Here is a 22,870-nt window from a genome sequence, read left to right as displayed (position 1 = left end):
AAAAAAGTTACCCAAAAAATTTACTTTTCCTCCTCTTGAATGCCGATCAAGAAAAATTCGAAGGAAGGAATCCGATGAGGTATCCCCATTTTTCCAGAAAGAAAGAAAAAAAAGATGGTCGCCAAAAAAATCCCTCCTGGTATACTTATACTAGTTAGGCAGCAGCCATCCGTCGTTTTCCATTCTTTTTGGGGGGTTGTCAACTTTTTAGGGGAAGTTTTTTAGGATCGTGCCGGGATGGCTACCGCCACCTAGAACCTACCCTATATATTGTAGCTGAGCCGTTTAGTTCGGACAGGCCCAGCTCCCTTCCCTAAAGTATTATTTTCCAAAAAATGTACTTCTCCCCTTTTTCTCTCCGATCGTCGTAAGATAACGTTTCATTTCAGCCCCCTTTCCTCTAGTTAAACACAGCGCGACGTAAATTCTAGCTGTCTCGCAACACTGAACGAAGCATAAACCTTCCTAAAACGTAATAAAAGTACAGGATGGCTTAATTGCATAAAAAGTAAAATTGAGAAATTTCAAAAATATATAAAAAAATATTGAAAGATGTCTCGGAAAGTGGATTATCAGCTCAGCAAAAAAAAAAAGAAAGTAAAAATTAAAGGCTGCATAATTTTATTAGAGGCATTTTATGAACATTCGAATGTTGCCAAATGTCTCTAGATAAATCACTATTTCGAAGGAAAATTATGAATATTTTTCCGTGAAAATTTAAGATGATTTTGTGCGAACAAACTTCACGGAAAAATTAGAGGGAAGATTATTCAACATTTTACCAGGAAACCCTTGTTTTATCAATCATATTTAGCAACAGCTGAAGTTCCATACGACCATTCGTTCTTTAGCATGACAGCATAGTTTTCATCCTTAAACTACAAGTCCTCCTTAAGAACGGATGACGGTAAATAGCATCAGGTACCTACAGCGTATGTTTGGATCGCCGCGCCGCGTCGCTTAGAATCGAAAGCGTTGCTGGTCCGCCTTCAAAGTCGGCGATGCAACCCGATCTCACGCCGAAGTTAATTAAGTGGTATCCACCGATTGGCTATGTTCCGGATGTCTCTACGTAGCTTGAGGACCCATTACTTACATTGAACTGAGTTATCAATTAACTGACAGCACAGATTAGTCCAGATCGCTAACATCGGCGGAGGAGCGTGAGTAGTTTTGTGAGCGCCATTGGCGGGAAAATCCATGGGCATTTAAAACTAGGAACCAAAACTGAAATTTTGGCTATTTTCAGCAGATTTTCGGCGGGAGAATACTTCTTTTTCAGATTTTTGTGGGATGAAACGTTCCGAAGAATTCAAGAATTAGTTTCTCAGTAGAATTTATGTGGTTCAATATTTCCAGATTAAATAATTAAGGTGGAAATAAATAAAGAAGGAGAATTAATTAAAATACGAGTAAACAAGGCTAAAAATTATTGAAACACTAAAAGGTAAGACGTTTCGAGCTGCTTCCAGCTCATTTTCAGCTGCAAAAACACATAAAAACAAGTAAAAAATTGAGTGGCGACCTGACCTCAGCCGTTATCACGTAACCACTCATAATAACGGCTGGGGTCAGGTCGCCACTCAATTTTTTACTTGTTTTTATGTGTTTTTGCAGCTGAAAATGAGCTGGTAGCAGCTCGAAACGTCCTGCCTTTAAGTGTTTCAATAATTTTTAGCCTTGTTTACCCGTATTTTAATTAATTCTCCTTCTTTATTCGTATAATCGGGCTATGTTTTTGTGCTTTATCGGTGGAAATAAACAAATCAGAGTTCATCAGTATACTGAGTAGATAACATTATTGAAAAAATTTGCAGATTATAATATATCATATTTTTGAAGTTTAAAGCCTTAGAAACCGAAAATTAAAGCAAAATCCTGCCAAAATGAGACTTTTGGTTCCTAGTTTTGAATTCCCGCCAGGCCCCCATGAGAGCAGTTAATTGCTACCAACTGTTGTAAGAATATTGAAACAGAATACTTAGCATAACAGTACTTGATAAAATCTTATTTGATCAAAAACCATCATTATACATTACTATCTATACTTTATTAAAGCTTTATAATCAGAATCAAGAGGAAATTTCTCTCAATCCGGTCAAGTCCTTTCACTACTGGTAGTGCCATCAATTTTCTAAAGTTGCCTAACTTGAAGCAAAATTACTCACGCTTTCTAAGCATTGGTTAGATTGGATGTTAGCGATCTGGACTAATCTGTGACTGACAGAAACGCATCGCCTTTCAGGTAAAACGTCGTATGAACATTCGAAGGTTGCCACATTTCTCTCAATAAAGTACTATTTTTTTAAAGTTTTGTAAAGTTTCGTATGATTTTCATCGGATTGTGAACAAGCTTCATTGATAAAATTGCAAGAAAGGATATTACAAATTTTTCAGGAAATCTGTGTTTTATCAAGGAAAATATAGCAATAGCCAAAGATTCAAACGGCGTTTTTAATGTAATATTTTTCACTCATGCATGTTACCTGTACGAGAAAAAGGAAAAATATCCGGAGTTATGTGAAAAAATTAAAGATTTTTGGGTTTTATCCAGCACAGGTTGCATATCCCGCCCCCGAAATGAATGTTTTGTGCTTTTCAAAAATTACAGTTTGTGCAATTTGAATGAAACATTACACTAAATTCCTGAAGAAAAAAATGTACCGAGCCGGCAACACAGCGCGAGATTATCACTGGTCTCGGATGCTTTCGGCAATTTTCGTGTGCGCATGACCCAATCCCGAATCGAGACGAAACTTTTGAACGAAGTTGGTAAATAAAAAATCGAGGTGTTGCTCCAGACGGATTGATGTGTATATCCTCCTCTCCATTTATCTCCACTTCGAGAACGTTTATTTCTGAACTTAATCGTTGCATCTACTTGTGTGTTTTCTGGATCGCTACCGTGTTCTTCCGTTCGCGTTCGTGTTTGTTTACAATGGTTATCAATGAGAGTTTGAGGTTAAAAGCTGAGAGAGCACCGTGAGTGACTGAAACTATGAATCCATTTATAGTATTTTCAAACCACTAGAGTAATGATTCCTCTTCCTTTCTTTTGAAGTGTTATCTTTCCATCGTTCTCTACGCGTTTTCAATCGTATTGAAGCCTTCAGCCTTTGAGTTATTCAATATTTCCTTGATAGTGTGCATCACCACCTACGCTTGCACCTAATTGCTCTGTTTTTCATTTTTAATTAATTCTGCAAGCCATATCATAAAAATAATACTTGAATACATCGTTTTTTCTTCTTTGGAGTGCGTAGTGGCGTCAGTGGTCTAATTGCTTTCCGGTCTTGACATGTTGAATCTACGCGCTGACCCAGGTGTGTCTAAGTTTTTCTTTGCGGACGGTGTATGAATTGTCTTGGCGTTTCAACAACACAGTGAATTGCTCAGAACGTTAATCAGCAACTGGTGAGTAGCTTCCTTCAACTTTATTGTATTATCATGCCATGCAACTATATAGACACTCTGAATCGTATTATCGGAGATGCTTTTAGTTCAGTAATAACAATGAACGCTAAAGCAATGATTAGCTGATGTCAAATATACTTTGTATCATTGACTCAAGTGCATATTTCTAACTGGCCAGTTTTTAGCTCTAGATTGTTCACTGTTTACCTTGTCATGCAATTAACAGCATTGTGTTTGCATGTGTGAGTTAGGCAGGTTACGTAGGCAATTATGTTTGTTGAAATAAATTAAGTGTTGGCTACTTTGAACGGCAATGAAGTAACAGTCAGTTAATATTGATATAAGTATGGTTGGCGGAGAGTTATTTGAAAATCATCATTTCTCCAACTGAGTCAATATTTGTCTCTTGTCAAAGCATAATTAATTAGCTCATTTCGGAAAATGTTGCCGTAGATAAATGGTATGAATTTTTGTAAGAGAAACAAGATAAGATCCAAGTTGGTCGTGTAAAATTTTGTGATTTGTAGATCACTGAATTTCATTGTCTTGAGTGTATAAGGTGGTATATTTGTATTTTAAGCTGTCAGCACCTCCCTTCAAGATCTATTATCAATCAATATTGGACATAACAAAGTTTCAAGACTAGAATCAAGCACTAGAAGCAACTAGTCACATCATTCAATTTCAGCCCAGTTTCATCCTGTTCAATCACTGAGGACAATATCTCAACAATCAATCTGCCTAAGGGCATCATTAGGCTTCATATTCAGCATTCATGTTAGTTTATCAAGTTCTTCCTTTTTTTGTCTATTGCTTTTAAATGCTGTGTCCAATCAGTAATCTGCTGATTACTTTTTTAGGCAGTAAATGCATTCAGCATCATTTCAGAATTGACATATTATGATAAGGTATAAAGTCAGGGATGCTGAAAATGCTCGAGCACATGAGCCGGAGCTCGCATGAGGCGTCAGTATATCTGAGAGCTCATGAGAAAATTTTCTAACGAGGAGAGCTTTATTTCAAGTTTTAGGAGAAAATGAGAGATACAAAACAGAGAAGGGAGCTGACTTTAGAAATTGTTTTGTTGAAAGTAACAATTTTGCAGAGGGAGAACATTTTGAAGTTGAGATTGCGACTTCTATTTGCCTCTATAACTTTCTGCACCGAGGGACTAAAAATAAGCGTGGGTCCTTGTCAATGAAAATCTTTGTATACCTATTTTCTATCTCCAGTTAAATGAGTTAGTTACATTCAATCTATTGAAAACCCTATTATAAACGATTACAGGAATTTTTCCCCTTGACTTTGACAACTACTACTTTCCACTAGTTTCGAATGCAAGAACTAAGTTTTATGAAGTAAGAAAGTTGCTTGATTTTGTTCCTTCTCCAGCATCATTTGGGTCTAAATTTTATTTTACTTTAGCTAGTAAGAATATTTTTTGAAAAAAAAATAGGGAACTTAACCATTCCGAAGACAGACGTCAAAAGTAGAATAGGTAGAATTGCCATTAACACCTCATCCCAATGAAGAGCTGGGATGCAGCCACTATCTTCTTAAATTTTATCCTTATTTCTAATCTTGTCTGGGTTAAATCGATCAAATGAAGATTATAAGTAGCTATTCTGTACCGCGATCATTGCATATAAACATCATACCACTAACATGCACACTATCCCTTTAAATATGAACTGCAGTTGCATCTAAGCTCATGAGGGATGCTTTATTAATTTTTGAACTGGATATGTTCAGTCCCAAATGGACTGAATGCGAGTGAAACTGAAATAGTTTTCACTTCACTTTAGAAAAAAAATTTTCCTGTAAGTAAAAGAGCTTGTCTAATAGGTGCACCTTTTTCGGAGAACCCTGAGTTTTAGTTCAAATGTAGCTTAAACAATACCTTATGATAAGACAAGCCACCATTGGAAGTTTATCTTGAATTCAAAGCTCTGTTCAGCAATAAATTGTTGCGAAATTGCATTTTTTACCAGTGACAAATGCTAATATTTTGAAGTTCCTCGGTTGATCCCTTCAGTTGATCCCTGTTTGCATATTATTATCAGTTCATGTTCATGTATTTCAAGAAATGAAGAAGGATCAAGTAGGTGAGTTTTTTTTTTTTTCAGCGGAGAAACTTCAATACAGTTTTTCAATGGTAAAATATGTAAACTTTACAACGCTTCATTGCAAAAACGAGCTTTGAAATCTAGCTAAAAATTTTAATGGCAGATTTTCTCATCATGAGATATCGTTCAGGCCACATTTGAACAAAATCCGTAAGTTCCCTATGAAGGGCACAAAAAGGCTCTTTTTTTTTTAAAAGACTTTTAAAAACCTCTAGCTGCTTTACTCCAAAATCCTCGTGTATCCCCATTTGGAAAATTTCATTGCACTTTTGTCAAATTAAATGCCTAGGTAAAAACACCTTATGCGCCCTCAGATGTTGCCATATTTCTCTCGAAAAAATCGAATTTATTCGGAAAATTGTGAATATTCTCTTCAAATTTTCCAACGATTTTGTTTGCAACTAATTTTGTCTAAAATATCTGAAAATTTCAAGGGAAAATACACATAATCTATCTCAAAAATCTATGCTTTATACGGGGCAATTTGGCAACTCTCGAATGTTCACACGGCATTCTTCCTAGTACGGCAGTATTGGACGCGGAAAATTTTTTCCAATGATTTTGTTTTCAGTTCAGTCTAAAATATCTGAACACTTTAAGGAAAAATGTGCACAACTTGTTTCAAAAATACATGTTTCATCTGAGAAATTTCGGCAACGCTCGAATGATCCTGTGGCGTTCCGACTTAGCACCCCAGTATGAAGAACAGGGTGTCTAGCATCAGGATTTTCCCGATCCTATCAGGATTTGAGGTTAAGCAAGATTTAATACCGATTTCATCAGGATTTGAGGAAAAATCGGTTGTGAAATCAGGATTTGAGAAAAGTTAGCCGTTCGATCGGAGTTTTTCATGCTTTCGCATACGCTTAGGCAGAAGTTTTAATTTTTCTCCGCAGAAAATCCGGATTTGGAAAAATTTTAAAGCAGGAGAAATCAGGATTTCATCAGGATTTGCCAAAATGAAAAAAAAAAAAAAACTAGACACCCTGAAGAAGTATGAAACTTTGAAATCTCCAAATACGTTGAATTGTCACGAAGTTTCACGAGGAGTACTGCCGTGCTGAGGAAAAACGCCGTATGAACATTCGAGAGTTGCCAAAGCTCCTTCGATAAAATGTTTATTTTTGCAGAAAGTTATGAATATTTTTCTTTGAAATTTTCAGAAGCTTTAGGCGGAATTGCATACAAAATCATCTGAAATATTGGGAGACAAACATTCATGAGTTCACTAGGAAATTTGTGTTTTATCAGAGAAAATTTGGCAACACCTGAGGGTTCATACGGCGTTTTTCCTTAGCACGGAAGAGTAGCCAGTGCAACGAAAGAACGGAATTACGAAGGTGGTTCGGACCGTGTTTGGAATGAACGCACGCCGCTTGTTGTATAACGGGAGATTAATGATGCAATCCTTAATTAATTATCAGTCAAGAATCATTAATTCTGAACTAATACACGGAGGATGATGCAAGTTCTTACCCAGGATGAGTCCGGGAAGCATCAAATCATGTCCCGGGAAGTCTTGAGAACTCGGATAATTCCTCCTTTGAAAAGATGGAATTCCACCGAAAAAGCTTTCGCAGTGATATTACAAACTTTCCCTGAACTGTGGTGAAGGGAGAGGGGGGTAGGATTAATGCAGTTTTCACTGCAGAGTTCCCTGCAGAGGGAGGGGAGGGGAGAGGGAAGCACACCGTTCTGCAACTTTTTAATTCTCTAAATTTTTTGTTACGGTCGCCGTGCACTGGAAAAAAAAAAAAAAAATACATTGGATCTAGAGTCCAGACTCTTGAAAACATTGACAAGAAAAAATACTCTTGATTCAATCGGATTTTTACTTGAATCAAAACGAAATCCGCTTAAATTAAGAGGCTTGGTTCTTGTTTAAAGCTAGATTCTGATTGAATCAAGAGTACTTTTTCCTGTCCATGTTTCTAAGAGTTTGGACTCTAGATCCAATGTGTTTTTTTTTTTTTTTCTAGTGTGGGTATTGCTTAAATCGGTATTTTACCACGCACTGTACTCAAAATTATCTTAACAGACACTAAAAAAGTTTTGAAAGAGAGAAAATTAGCCACCTAGTATTGCCTGTACTAATAGCCGCCTAATTTTGCGTAAAATCGGAAAATTGCATGGAAAACCTTGAAATATCAGGGGAAAATTGTCAGGTCACCTTCGTTTTCTTTGTATAATGAGTTCGACGTTTCGAACAACAAAGTCTGCCTGAAAACTATTTAAAATCATGTCTTTTTCAATATCTGGCACATCCTCAATTGTCAGTAAGTTTTAGCAAAATGTGGCAGATAAATCAGGGAAATGTCAGAGAGGACCTTTTTCTAAATTTTGTGGCAACCCTGCTTCGGAAAATACACTAAAAATACTGCGAAATCAGCTCTTTAAGTACCGCCAGAGGAAGCAATAAAAAATTCATGTGCAAATTCGCCATTTCGCCTCTTCAGGAGCATAGTCTCGGAAAAACGTGCCCCCGGCAACCGCGCCCAATACTGCCGTGCTGAGGAAGAAAGCCGTATGAACATTCGAGAGTTGCCAAATTACCCCGCATAAAACATATACTTTTGCGAACTAACATGCGTATTTTTCCTCGAAATTTTCAGACATTTTAGAAGAAATTGCGAACGAAATTGTCTGAAAAAATTGAAGGAAAATATCCACGATTTTCCCTGTAAATTGAGGTTTTCTTGAAAAAAATGTGGCAAAGTCTGATGGTTCATACGGCGTTCTTCCTGAGCACGGCGGAATAAGTCCCTCCGCTATAAATTTTTCCGCAAAATTTTCGTCTCGCTCGTCCTGAGACATTCGTGAGACTATTTTTCAACCTCCTTCTCCTCCGGGTGTCCCCCCCCCCCCCCTTTGCTCCTTCCACCTTTGTTCTCCACCGCTCCGTCCCCTTCGCGTTGTTATTATTTATCAACCGTTTCAGCTTTCAGTAAATCATCGCTGTTTTTTTCTCACCCCCTCCCCCCATTCCCCACTCGCAGCTCATCCGCCGAGAGGAAAAGAAAAGCGGGAAGCGGGCGAATTTATCTGTAATTGGCTTAAAACTCGCGAGGGAGCCACGTGACCTTAAAATGAAAGGTTAAGAGCGGGGGACGCACCGCCGAGGGGAGGTTTATCCTGGCTTTTTATAACTTCGGCCCGGGGAGCCCTTGCATTTCAGTGCTGCCATTTCCCGGAAGTAATTCCGGAATTCGGAACTTTTGAAATAATCGGAACTTTTCCCGGAATCTTCCGAATCTCCAGAATTTCCAGCTACTTCGGAATTTCCTCGAAATTTGCAGGTTTTTGCCAGTTTGACCTTATATCTGAACAAATGTAGGGACTTTTTGATGATGGTTAGGAGTTAATTTCAGAAATTTTCGTTGCGCAAATCGTGTTCTACGTAAAATTTTTCTTAAGAAACACTCTCAATATAGGTACTCTAAGAAACACGTGTCAGAATGGTTAACGTCGCACCTTGTCTAGTAGTCCATTGCGGAATTTCACCAGAATATGTAAGGGAATTTACAGGGTTGCCACAGTCAGGGAAAACCGGGAAATGTCAGGGACTTTTAAAAAGTTCGGGAAAACCGCGAAATCTCAGGAAAAATGACGAAAATGTCAGGGATAATTTGTTAAATCATCTTCATTCGCTTTCTAAAATGGGTTTGGGTTTTCGAACAACACATTTTTCCCGAAAACTATTTTCGATTATGCCTTCTTAACCATCCGTCGCATCTTCGATTGTCAGGGAATCTCGCCAAAATGTATCAGGGAAATGTCGGGGAATGGAATTGTTACATGTGTGAGGAATTTGCGATTTGACTGTTGATTCTTATGTAAAAGTTCGCGAGAAACACGATGGTGCCACTAGTTTTCTCTGAAATCAACTCCCAAGCTCCCCAAGAGTTGATTTCAGAGAAAACCAGTGGGACCATCGTGTTTCTTGCAAACTTTTACGTAAGAATCAACAGTCAAATCGCAAATTCCTCCCACATGCAACATCTCCATTCTATCCATGCAAAGATAGGGAGCAAATACATTGACAGGGCTGCCACTTTATTTGGGGACTTTGAAACTGAAAATACGGCATCACTGCTAATGTATTTGCTCCCTATCTTTGCATGGAAAGTTTGTCTTGATGTAGACGTGGACTCTCAGGATAGCGTGGGATATCCCTCCATTTGGCCTCAACTTGAGAGCTTTTTTGAGCTTGGGGGTTGATTTTAGAGAAAACCAGTGGCACCATCGTGTTTCTCGCGAACCTTTACATAAAAATCAGATGTCAAATCGCAAATTCCTCACACATGCAACACTGAAAAAAAATCTCGGTATATTTACTAAGAAAAGGGTAATATTACCAAGAATTCAGGTTTCTATTTGATCCCAGTTTTTTCTTGGTAAAATTACTATTTATGGAATGGTAATTTTACCGAGAAATCTCGGTAAAATTATTGAACTTTCTCGGTGATTTTACTGGACCTTGGTAAAAACGTCAATATTTTTTATCGACTGTGGTAGAATTACCGAGATAAAATGGCAAAGTTACCGGGAATAGATTACCAATAAAAGTGGTATTCTTACCTGAAAAAAAAACAGTAAAAATACCGGTTTTTAGGTATGTTTACCAGTCTGTGTACCTTGGTAAAATTACCAATAATTGGTAAAAAAAGTGAGATGGTAAAGGTACCGACGGACCTCGGTAAAAACGCCGAGAATTTTTTTCAGTGAACATTTCCATTTTATTTTCCAAACGCTGTGGATTCTGTGGCAACCCTGTGGGATCCCTCCGCGGCCCGGCGGAACTTTTTCGAACTTTTTCCTCGCTCCGCGGAGGTGCGTCCCCGCGCGACGGCAACGCAGCGCCGAGGGATCACGGACCCCGCGAAGTTGGGCGGAGGGAAATTTATCGCGGCGTTTTTCCCCGCGCGGCTCTTCAGACGCGCTTCACTTCCGCCCTCATTCATTAATTTGCTTATTTATTTATGTGAAATCCGCCCACAATTTATATTCCCCCGTCCCCGCCCCGCCGCTGCCCGTCCTCCACGCGTCGAAAAAATTCGGTCCCCTATTGTTATCGTTTCTATACGTTTCGCAAGACGTCACGGTGGGGTTGGGTTCAACTTCAGCTTTGGGGGATGTGGTATCCACCCGTTTTCGTCAGTTTTATCATCGATTTTTCGTTTGGTTTTAGGGGGATGTATCTGCCGTGCAAAGGAAACACACCACACGAGCCTTCAGGCGTTGCCAAATTTTCTGTGATAAATCACGAATTTTCGAGAAAATGTGCAGAAGTTTTTCTTGCAATGTTTCAGATAATTTTGCCCGCAATTTCACCTAAATTTCCCGGAAAAGTATCCATAGCTATTTTTGAAAATGAACATTTCATCGAAGGATTTGGCAACCCTTGAATGTTCATACGGCGTTTTTCCTTCACGCGTCGAAAAACTTCGGTCCTCTATTGTTATCCTTTTTATATGCGTTTCGCAAGACGTCACGGTGGGGTTGGGTTCAACTTCAGCTTTGGGGGATGTGGTACCCACCCGTTTTCATCGTTTTTATCATCGATTTTTCGTTTTGTTTTAGGGGGATGTACTGCCGTGCGAAGGAAGCACGCCGTATGAGCCTTCAGGCGTTGCCAAATTTCCTTTAATAAATTACGAATTTTCGAGAAAATGTGCAAAAGTTTTTCTTGCAATATTTCAGATTTTCGCAGTTTCATCTAAATTTCCTGAAAATTTCAAAAATATCCATAGCTTTCTTTGAAAATAAACATTTCATCGAACAGGGTGTCTAGCATCAGGAAAAACCGGAAAATATCAGGAATTTTGGTCGATCAGGAAAATCAGGAAAATCGTGAAAATTGGACGTTTTATCAGGAATTTTTCTTACACGAATCTCCTCAGCGGAGAAAGTCTTACTGCGTTTTGCCTACCGTGCCAGAAGTCGAGAAAAATCAGGAAAATATCAGGATTTTTCAAAATTATAAAATACTAGACACCCTGTCGCAGGAAATTTGGCAACTCTTAAATGTTCATATGACGTTTTTCCTTAGCACGGCAGTGTACGGCACTTTGGAGAACGGTGCGACGGTTTATTGATTTATTGATTACGGTGGAGTCTCGATTATCCGCGGTAATTCGGGGCCGGAGCTACCGCGGATAAGCAAAATTCGCGGATAAACCAAAACTAAGCGATTTGGCTAGGGAAAGGCATTGAAAAGGGGTATTTTAAAAGAATGAAAAGAAGGAGAATATGTTCTTTGATGATAAACCGAATCAGCGACGCAACCCTGATAATATCAAAAGTCATAATGAAACCTGAATTCATGGATATTTCGTCACCTTCCGTCCAAAGTATCACAGGCGCCATGCGACGTTCAAAAATTTCCGCCGCCTTTTCAATATTTTTAAGCGTCTGGTATTTAGATCCAACAGACTTTGTTTCCAATGTTGCTAAGTTTTCTTTTAAGAAAAAACATCAGAAAAAATCAGGCAACTTCAGATGTAGTCGGGCTGATCCCGGTCATAATGTACACTAGAGTCCCTTTATACCGAGAGTCAAGACAACACCCCCTCATGGAGTCACAAACGGGAATAAAGATTACAGAAATTGAACGTTTTTTTGTAACCTTTGATCGGCCCATTCTCAAATTCCTTTCTCCGTTCCCTCTCTCATTCCGTGTGTTCCTTGCCGAACCCGTAATTCCCTGGTCCATTCCTGATTATAGTATTTGCAATCGGTGAAAATGTAATCTTTATTCCCGTTTGTGACACTGTGAAGGCCTAAAATACGGGAGCCAATCAGAAATGGGTTCACATTGTCTTGACTCTCAGTATAAAGGGACTCTATGTACTAATGTACACTATGTACTAATGTACACTATGTACTAATGTACACTAATTCCCCTCAGGATTTTTCGGGAAGAAAGAGAGCATTCGGCGAGTTGTGTCCATCACGAGAGAGCATATTTATTTATAGTAGATCGTAAAAAATCCTCCAAATGGTTCCTAAAAGTGTGAGTTACGACAGTCTCGACCGGAGACTGCTCTCGAAAGCTTTTAGCTGATTTATAACTTCAATAATCTTATGATTTCCCCCGCGCTTTCCCGCTAGTTTTTTTATTTTTAATTTTCTATCGTATACGTTAATGAACTGTTAAAAAAAAAAGAAAAGGTTGGCTTAGAGAGTTTCGTTTTTGTTGTCAAGAGACCTTTTGTTTCATTACTCGGAAATAATTCTACGGAATGGCTGTTTCCGGGAAAGCGTCACGAGAAATGGACGTATTTCTATCAAACGGAACTATGTGCATTATGACGTGAGCTATGTTATGCATATATTCTTATGGGTCTCAGGGCTCGTGTCTTAATGCACATAGTTCCGTTTGGCAGAATTACGTCAGAATAACTGTAGACAAAGCGGAACGCTTGTTCGTTTTCTTTTGAAGTTCAACTGAGACCGGATAATCCGTAAGTTTTTCAGTGAGGACTTTTTCCCCGCGAAAATGTACTTGCATTAGAATGCCTACGCTGATGTGCATATTCATTCATTTAATTAATTTCGGTGCATTGGCGTTGCTAGAGCAATTTTCTGGAGGTGGTGCGCTCTCTGTTTTCCTGGAAAATTCTTGGTCCTCCCACTACAATGGGAAGTTTTGAGAGATCGCCTTTGGAAAATTTGGAAAATCGAGGTTTCTTAGTCTCTCAGGTCTGGATACACGCGATCAAATTCCGAACCAATTTCGATCAAAGTAGACCACTTGATGACTGGTGGTCACCATGCAACAATCCTCTTTGATCAAAATTGGACGACCCGTCATATTTTGATCAGAACGGAGTGCCATCATTTATCATTTCCTGCCACAGGAAACTTTTCTGCCAAGTTTTCATTTTAAAAGTAAGCAAATGAATGATTTTAAGACTGATGACTCCCGACACTTTAATGGTAATTGGTTCGGGAACTTGATCGTGTATCGAGACCTCTCCATTGTTTTCTGCACAAAATCACCGCTAGAACCGTACCAAAATCAATACAAAATTTTCGTTGGTTAATTTGTGTTTCACCTCCTACACTAACCAAAAGTAACTCAAGAACACAACTGAATCAGTGAGTTCGAAAACACACCAACTCAGGTTTTTTTCGATTTTCACTTTTTTATGGTTTAGTAACACTTATGGATAGAAGCATCTGCACGCAAAAGGAAATTTCGAAATTGCAATCGGAAGTGCTCAAAACAGCGACGGGAAAAGGGAAAAATCGAAGTATTTCATTGGAAATACCAATTTTTGGCCATTTCAAGGAAGACGGATACCAAAAAGTTTCAAGCGTTATTCAGGTCGAAAAATGTGAATTTTTCTGGGCAGACTACGAAAAATCAGTATCTGAAAGTCGGTGAGAACGAAAACACACCAACTCGGAAATTTTTAAACGCTTAATTCTCTGTCATCAAACGTGGTGTATCGATTTTAACTTGGTACTTTACAATGTCTCCAAGTACTTGTCCTTTGGCACCAAAAAGGTTTTTCTTAAACTAACTTCTTCGCCCGCTGCGCAGGTTTAAGCGTTTCCTGAACAATTTTTTTTCCGAGGTTGGTGTGTTTTCGGACTCGCTGATTCAAATATTTTTATTAGTGTTTGAGTATACTTGAATTTTCGCGGAGGCTTTTTACCGCGATTGGAATGAATGCGCAAAATGTCAGAGACACCCGACCCGGCCCGAAGAATCCGCACAGCTACGCGAGCGGCGAAATTGCTAATCAACGCGAACCGTTTAACCAATCAAAAGTCAAGTGCAGGAGCCCCGACTCCGAAATGAGCCAATGTCATGCTGATCAGGTGGATTCGGCGGCGGCACCGCGATGAAACCTCCTCGGAATTCAATTAATTGCCGAGGCAATAGTAATTACTTCTCCGCGGATCCGATCCCCGGATTGTTCCTGCCCTCCGTCGCCACCGCGGGGGCGGGAAGGGGGCACCCCCCCCCCCCCCCGAATACTTTTCGGTATGTTCTGCACTTCTGCAGTCCGGGAAGAAGGGGCGCCGCCGGAGGAACGAACGTTTTCGCGTGTCTAATCCATTTATTTGATGCGGTATCATTCGATGTGCGTCGCATCGTTTCGTGAGAACGGAATGGAGAGGAAGGGAGGCTTGCATACTTCGTCGGTTGCGAAGTTGAACGATCAACTCGCGGCCCCTTGAAAATACCGACTCATAATAGTGTTTTGTTTATCCTAGAGTACCTATGTAGAAAGCAGGATTTGCCACAGTCAGGGAAAACTAGGAAATGTCAAGGAAAATTATCAAAATGTCGGGGAAAATTTGTTAAATCCCCTTCATTTGCTTTTCAGAATGGGTTTAAGGTTTCAAACAACAAATTATGCCTGAAAACTGTTTTTGATTACACTGGAAAAAAACACATTGGTTTTAGAGTCCAGACTCTTGAAAATGTTGACAAGAAAAAATACTCTTGATTCAATCGGAGTTTTGCTTGAATCAAAACGAAATCCGCTTAAATTAAAAGGCTTGGTTCTTGATTTAAGCTTAAATCTGATCGAATCAAGAGTACTTTTTCTTGTCGATGTTTTTAAGAGTCTGGACCCTGGATCCAATGTGTTTTTTTCCCGTGTATGCTTTCTCAACTATCCGTCACATCTCCAAATGGCAGAGAATTTCGCCAAAATGTGTCAGGGAAATCAGGGAACTGTCAGGGAATTTTATTTTCTGAATTCTGTGGCATACCTGGGAGAGAAAAAACACTAACTAGAAAATCACAAAAAAAGTGGCTCAAAACTGTATGTAACAAGGTGGAGAAATGGTGCTGAGTCTACACCATTTTGCGGGTAAATCAAAGCCGAGAAGTTCCAAAAATAAAAAAAAAAATTCCAAAATTTTTGGGAATTTTTCGGCTTTGATTTCCCCGCTAAATGGTGTCCCGCCAGCACCATTTCTCCATCTTATAGGGAGAGTATACATACAAATTTTTACGAAGCAGCTCGATACTTCCACGCGTTTTACGTTGATCAAAAAGTAGTGGCGCCTCCTGAACTTAATTACAACGAACTTAATAAATAACTATTGTGGTCGGCTCATTTTGATCGTGGAAATATAACTGAAGGTTCGGCTATGGAGATGTTGCATGTGTGAGGAATTTGCGATTCGACTGTTGATTCTTTTGTAAAAGTTTGCGCGAAACACGATGTGGCCACTGGTTTTCTCTGAAATTAACTCCCAAGCTCAAAAAAAGCTCTCAAGTTGAGGCCAAAATGGAGGGATATCCCACCCTATCCTGAGAGTCCAACTCTACATCAAAACAAACTCTACATGCAAAGATAGGGAGCAAATACATTGACAGGGCTGCCACTTTATTTGGGGACTCCAAAACTGAAAACACGGCAACCCTGCTAATGTCTTTGCTCCATATCTTTGCATGGAGGGTTCGTCTTGATGTAGAGGTGGACTTTCAGGATAGTGTGGGATATTCCCTCCATTTTGGCCTCAACTTGAGAGCTTTTTTTGAGCTCGGGAGTTAATTTCAGATAAAACCAGTGGGACCATCGTGTTTCTCGCGAACTTTTACGTAAGAATCAACAGTCAAATCGCAAATTCCTCACACATGCAACATCTCCATTTGGTGTAATAACAACTAAAGCTGTGAGAGAACCAATTCCAGCGCAGCGATGAATGAACGTAACGTAGTTCATTCAGTGATCACTCGTTCGTGTTGGCAAGTGACAGGTCCTCAGCGCTGTCATCGGCCCCTTAAATAAATACGATAAACACGATAAATTCTAGGCTAAGTCTGCATGTACAGATACACGTTCACGCTATTAGGGTTCTCAAAAGCCAAGCATTGTAGCTCGCGAGAAACTCTATCCCTGGATATCGTCTCTATTCTAATAAAATCATTTTTAAGACGCTCGTTGGACGGAGTGAGGAAGGGGCTTAGGAAGTGTAAGAAGTGACCTGCAAAGACCCTTGGGGGTTGGGCCGCGTACCGGCTGGAGGGCAAACCCCCTAGTTGAAACATAAACGGATTAGATGTGACGAAATCCTGATGTTAGTATGTCCACGTGTTGCAATTTGCAGGTAATCGTCGGAAATACGTCTTTTATACGTGTTGAATAGGAAAATAGAAAAATTCCTGTACAAAGAGGAGCAGGGTAGGAAGTTCTGATTATTATGCTTGGAATTGAAACGTACTTTTTCCTTTTCTTATTCATGGCACCAACTTGAACTCAGCGGCGATACTTGAAAGTTAGCATCACTGCACGGAAAAAATGAAATTGCCGATTTAACAATTTTGTAGTTAACAAAAGTGACTGCAATATTTCAATGTAGATTTTAAGATCCAGATGCTAATTTAACCACTCTACGTGGTTTATTAATCGGTCATGGCGCCTAAAAAATGAAGGCTCTGCGCCAACGTGGCCCCCTAAAAATTGCTCCCTAAAAATCCGAATTTTCATATTACGTGATTATTCGAAATTTTCAGCACTACAAGTGAAGGCTTTTTCTATTCTTCACGATTTCATCCTTAGTACTTTTGTCTTCTCCAAGTTACAGCGTCTTACTAGTTCCGTTACGAAAACATCTTGCGTCTAACTTTTCATTAAATGCGCCGTAATATGTAGGCAAAAAGTCAATTTGGCCCCTAAAAAAATTTCAATGGCGCCTAAAAATCGGGCTTGATGCGCCAAATGGCTCCTATAACTCAGAGGCGAGTGTCGAACACTGATCATGCGTTCTTCCATAAGAACTTATGTTAAATCGCGCCCGGGTTTCATCTACTAACGTGACGTCACAGAATAGTAGTTACGGCCTCTATTCTCGTAGGCAACGGTCTAACGTAAATATGACTATTTTGTTTAACGTTTCCTAATTAACAACTCCTCTACCTGTCCAGTCCGCCCCTGTCGGCCCGCGGGGTCAATAAAATGGTCCTCGAAATGCATGGCAGCGGACCTAGCGAGGCGTCGCGTCGCGACGCGACGCTTCTGTCTCGGTCGTTGCGCGGCCTGCCGGCCGCGGCCCGTGACGTCGCGCCGCGCCGTCGACGCGCATGGAGTCTCCCGCCAGTCTGGGCCTTGACGTCGCGCCAGGACGTCCGTTCGCGTCTGCCGTCTCGTCGCGTCATCGAGCACTGTGTCGTTCGCGTCGTCGGTCTTGTTGTTATGAGCGCGATCGGTCGGACGTGAATCGCACGCCGCTCCACGCGCGCGCCGGCACCCGCCAAATCAAGGTGAGTACCCGCTCTCAATCGGGCAACGGGCAGGGTTGCAATTTTTATGACAAATAAAAATTTGAAATTCCGTGTGAAATCTTTCATGAGATTTCAGAAAAGTATGAAAAATATTGGAAAATATTCTTCGAAATTAAATACAAGATTAAATGAATGGCGCCTGGTTTTTCTTTTTTGGTGTCTTTTATAGGGTCACCACTGTTAGAGAATACCAGGAAAACTGAGAAATGTCAGGGAATTTTAAAAAGTCAGGGAAAATTACGGAAATGTCAGGGAAAATTCGTTCAATCGCCCTAATTTGCTTTCTGTGATGGGACGATGGGTTTGAGGTTTAAAACAACGAATTTTGCCTGAAAACTGTTTTTAATTACGTCTTCTTAACCATCATCTGTCACATATTCAATTATTAGGAAATGAAACCAAAATATATCAGGAAAATCTGGAAAATTTCAGGGAATTAAATTTTATAAATTCTGTGGCAACCCTGGAAATTTTAAGTAAAATATTTCATGAAATTGCAGAAAAATATAAAAAAAAAGTTTTGTTTCTTCTATACTGCCCTTCCTTGGTGCTCTTCTACATGTATACATTTCTCTCTTATTTCCGTCTGTTGCAATAAGTTGAGGAAAATATTGAAAAAATCTATATGGCAACAATTGCGAACTTGCGAAGAAGATACAAAGTCAATCGGCCTCCTAATTATTTTCAAAGAAAACTTGAGAAGGGCGCCTCACTGAGTAGAATGTTTCATCTCTCTTCCGCAAGAAAATCTCTACTCGAGGCGAGACATCAACAACGTCATGAAAAATGAAAAAAAAAAACTGGTATAAAATTACACAAATACCTCTTAAATTGACGTGACTTTCTTTATTTATTATCGGGAAACCTGGCTCACTTGCTTCCTAGACTTTTTTCCATCCCAATTCAGGTATTGTAGTCAATAATCTCCAGAGGGCCCCTATAATCGAATGAAAAGAAGAGCATAAAATTTTATGTGAATGTAAGAGTATTGAAAATACCTCACCAGGCAGGGACAGTGATTTTCTCGTAAAAATGTTATAATAGTTTATCGTCGTCATTTATTTTCCTATTGTACTGATATTTGATGCGCTTCTTGAAAGTAATGGAAATAAACCTACGCGCATAGTTCAGCATACTTTCTTACTAACTTAGAAAATGTAGTAAAAAGGAAACTTTGAGAAACATTTTTGTAAGACGTGTAAAACTTTAAAGAAAAAATAATCAAATTTATGAGAGAAAACCCTCTCCCGATGTTTTTGGTATCTTTTTTTTCTCTTTTTTCCCATAATTTTCCTAGGAAAAACCGAAAATGTCAGAAAAATAAAAGGACTATTTCTAAATTGTTAAAATTTCCCTAAACTCCGTTCATAATTCTGCACCTGTGCACATTAAGATTTAACTAGATTCAAACTTAATTAGCTTAACGAAAGGCGTCAAATTTTCTCCAAATGTTGTCATGATAAAGAAACTGTAACTGGATATAATCTCCCTCACTGGGAAAGTAGCACCTGGTGATACCACCTATTGCACATTATTGTAGATTCTTTAAAAAAAACCATAGCACGGTAGAGTACAGTCTGTTTGCTTGCTATCTTCTCATCCTCAGTATTCCTCTATTTTTCGCTCTACCCATCATCTTCAAAGCAAAATTTTTGATGGCCCATGAGGGGATCGAACCCGCGACCTTCGCGTTATTAGCACGACGCTCTAACCAACTGAGCTAATGGGCCAGTTGTGGAACGTGGCCGGAAAATTCGCCGTGAAACACAGTAGATGTGATTGAAATGAACTCATTATAACACGATCAAATTATCTCTGTACGTTAGTACGTTCATACTCGTGTACTTTGCCTCTGCTTACTGCTCACGCAGATCCTAAAATAATCGAGAAAAGACAGCAGTACCTCTCAATTTTGAATCTCCTTTTGATTTTTCCATGTCTTGGGTCTAATGGATGTAATGTATCATCAGGGAAAGTCAGAATATTTTGATCCGCATCCCTCAAAAATCTTTTTGTTAATGATTTTCGATTGTAATGAATAATTATTTGAAGTCGTAGCACGTCTATTTTTTTCTTTTGTTTCTCCTTTTTCTGTGAATAAAAAACATGAGGAACGGTCGTAATTAATATATCGTAATATGGCAATTATTCGAGCCTCAAAAAAAGTGTTGCAATTCATTCTCGATCGCAGCGGAAAAAGGTTAATTAAATTACTTTGTCATCGGTTTGAGGACGGTGCCTATTCTGATCGAAAAAAATGGAAAAATCCACGTCTCCAATATATCTTGTTTTTAAAAGGAAAAATTCGCAAAATTTGAGCTTTCTCTGTGTGTGTTGATTCCTTTATCTCTCTTCACAGCTGCGAGTTGGTAACAGTGGCGAGGCGCGAATGAACGACTAATATTCCCCATTTGAAGCCATGATAAAGAATCATTTATGATCGATAGACAGGGTGTTCGCAACGAAGACCCTGTCTATCCATCTTTTTCCATCGTTTTAAAAGGCAGATCAATCGATTTATCGCAAAGCACGCTACGCCATTGGTTGGTACATTAGTTTTCTCACCTTTTTCTGATCTCCGTAACAAATCTGAATTGTGCATATTTTCTTGAGATCTTTTCTAAATCGAACAAAAATATTTTCTTCTGAAAATTATGTAATTTCAATGCGGATTGTTACGTGGCGATAGGTATGCTTAGCTGTAGTTTCATGATGGTTTGTGGAAATAGATTTGTTATTTTTCCTCGGGGAAATAACACTGAAATCTAATGTTGATCAAACCAGATAGCTCCGAATCGACCAAAGTTTGAGACAAAAGAAAGTGCAGAAAACAAGCGAATAACTGAAGACCGTGATGACCCAAGTTTCTTAAAGGTTTGAAAATGTGCTTGGTGCATGTTACTTACCCGTGATAAAGGGAGATGTTGCAATGGTACCAAAATTTTTGCTTAGAATTGTAAGAAGTTTAAATTATCAGAAATTGATCGTTTTTAAACTTGTCAAACTCGCCGCTGTGCTTTTTCTTGGAGGTTTCGAAGAACAGTCATTTTTCTGCCACAAAATAGATTTTTTCACTTTTACGGAGTTGCTTGTTCCTCGAATCCAACATTTTCAAACCGATTAACCGAGTTCAAGATCATCGGTGTTAAAACGAGTTTTACCAAGACAAGATATCCATCGCCGTGACCGTCCCCACGAAGATTTACGGGAAGCGGTCCCAAAGTTCCTTCAATTTTGTGTTTAGGCCACACAACGACACCGACGTTCGATAAGTGGTATCCCGTTGAACGAAGGCTGCACTGCACAGTGCGGATGCCGTGCCGATAGAGGAACTGGTAGAAAGCTCCTTCAGTTCTGTGTTTAGGCCACACAACGACACCGACGTTCGATAAGTGGTATTCCGTTGAACAAAGCGTCACACATTCACTGCAGCTTTCGAGATGACGGATAAGTTGACGGCAATTATTCATGAGGGTTTAATGGTGCAAATCAATGTGATAGAAGGGGTTTAACTTGTAAGGCTTGAATATCATGAAATGGGATTAGGAGACGAATGGCAGTAAGTCGGGAAGTAACAATCATTTCAGATTAATTCGAGCTCCTACGAGTGCCTTTTTTCCGTATTAAGGAGAAACGCCGTATGAACATCTGGATATTGCCAAATTTCTCCTGATGAAGAGTGAAGTTTTTTTTCTTTGCATTCTCTGAAGAGATTTATTTGCGTCTTGACACGGCGTTTCTAAAATCGAAAAAAAAAAAACAATAATTTTGGCGAATCGACGAGGCTCAGCAATCAGGCACATGCTCCGGCATTTTCTGTACCCTTGTTGAAACACACACACTGGAAAAAAACACATTGGATCTAGAGTCCAGACTCTTGAAAACATTGACAAGAAAAAATACTCTTGATTCAATCAGATTTTTGCTTAAATCAAAAGGAAATCCGCTCAAATTAAGAGGCTTGGTTCTTGATTTAAGCGAAAATCCGATTGAATCATTAGTATTTTTTCTTGACGATGTTTTTAAGAGTCTGGACTCTAGCTTCAATGTGTTTTTTTTTTTTCAGTGCAAGGCTGTTTCGCGACCAATAATGACTTTTCAAGATTTTGAAATTTGGTAATATCAAGAGACTTAAACATCGGCTTCCCTACTTGGAGGAGTGTGTGCGCCCACACATTTCCTTGCCCTCGAAGTTTCGAAAGCAGGCGTCGCGCGTCACACAGTGGACCGAGTCAGTGCGAGAGGGCAGACATGATTTTTCTTACTAGAACTGCAAATTTAGATGGTTTTTTGTGATATTTTGAATCAGTGAGTTCGAAAACACACCAACTTGGAAAAAAAATTGTTCAGGAAACACCTAAAACTGCGCAGCGGGCGAAGAAGTTAGTTTAAGAAAAACCTTTTTGGTGTCAAAGGACAAGTACTCAGAGACTTTGTAAAGCACCAGGTTGAAATCGATACACCATGTTTGATGACAGAGACGCAAGCGTTTAAAAATTTCCGAGTTGGTGTGTTTTCGTTCTCACCGACTTACAGATACTCATTTTTCATAGTCTGCCCAGAAAAATGTATATTTTCAACCTGAATAACGCTTGAATATGTGTATATAACTTGTTGTTACAAGGTATACTGAACCGAAAAAAGAAAACCGCAAGATCGGATGGTCACCATTTCCCTTGGAATGACCAAAAATTGGTATTTCCAATGAAATACTTCGATTTTTCCCGTTTCCCGTCGCTGTTTCGAGCACTCCCGATTGTAATTTCGAAATTTCCTTTTGCGCACAGATGCTTCTATCCATAAGTGTTACGAAACCGTAAAAAAGTGAAAATCGATAAAAACCCGAGTTGGTGTGTTTTCGAACTCACTGGTTCAAATTTAGATGGTTCTTTTGTGATATTCTAAAGTTTGAGGGGCGTGCACTCTACAGTAAATTTTACGAGAAGATTAACGGGGCCACTTTTAAGACCTCCTAGTTTCGTAGTAATGGAGTTACGAGCTTTTGAAGTTTCCAAATTTTGTCCGACCTCTCCTTTTGACTCGATCCACTGTGCGTCGGGAGTCGTGTCAGCTTGGA

The 22,870-nt window shown here is 39.4% G+C and overlaps 1 protein-coding gene and 1 non-coding gene across 2 annotated transcripts in view; one reads left to right on the top strand and one right to left on the bottom strand.

The window, feature by feature from the left end:
* Positions 1 to 2,726: 2,726 nt before the first annotated feature.
* Mgat4a (alpha-1,3-mannosyl-glycoprotein 4-beta-N-acetylglucosaminyltransferase a) overlaps positions 2,727 to 22,870 on the top strand; it is a 181,802-nt gene continuing 161,658 nt past the window's right edge. The window contains exon 1 of the mRNA XM_019052463.2: positions 2,727 to 3,414. The gene's annotated coding sequence lies outside the window, so the exon portion shown is untranslated. The remainder of the gene's footprint in view (positions 3,415 to 22,870) is intronic.
* TRNAI-AAU (transfer RNA isoleucine (anticodon AAU)) lies at positions 19,450 to 19,523 on the bottom strand. Its single transcript has one exon. It is a non-coding gene; the product is annotated as a tRNA-Ile (tRNA).

The sequence above is a fragment of the Bemisia tabaci genome, chromosome 10 (assembly GCF_918797505.1).
Source record: "Bemisia tabaci chromosome 10, PGI_BMITA_v3".
NCBI lineage: Eukaryota > Metazoa > Arthropoda > Insecta > Hemiptera > Aleyrodidae > Bemisia > Bemisia tabaci.
Note: the sequence above shows the minus strand (reverse complement) of the source record. Positions and strands in the feature narration are given on the sequence as shown.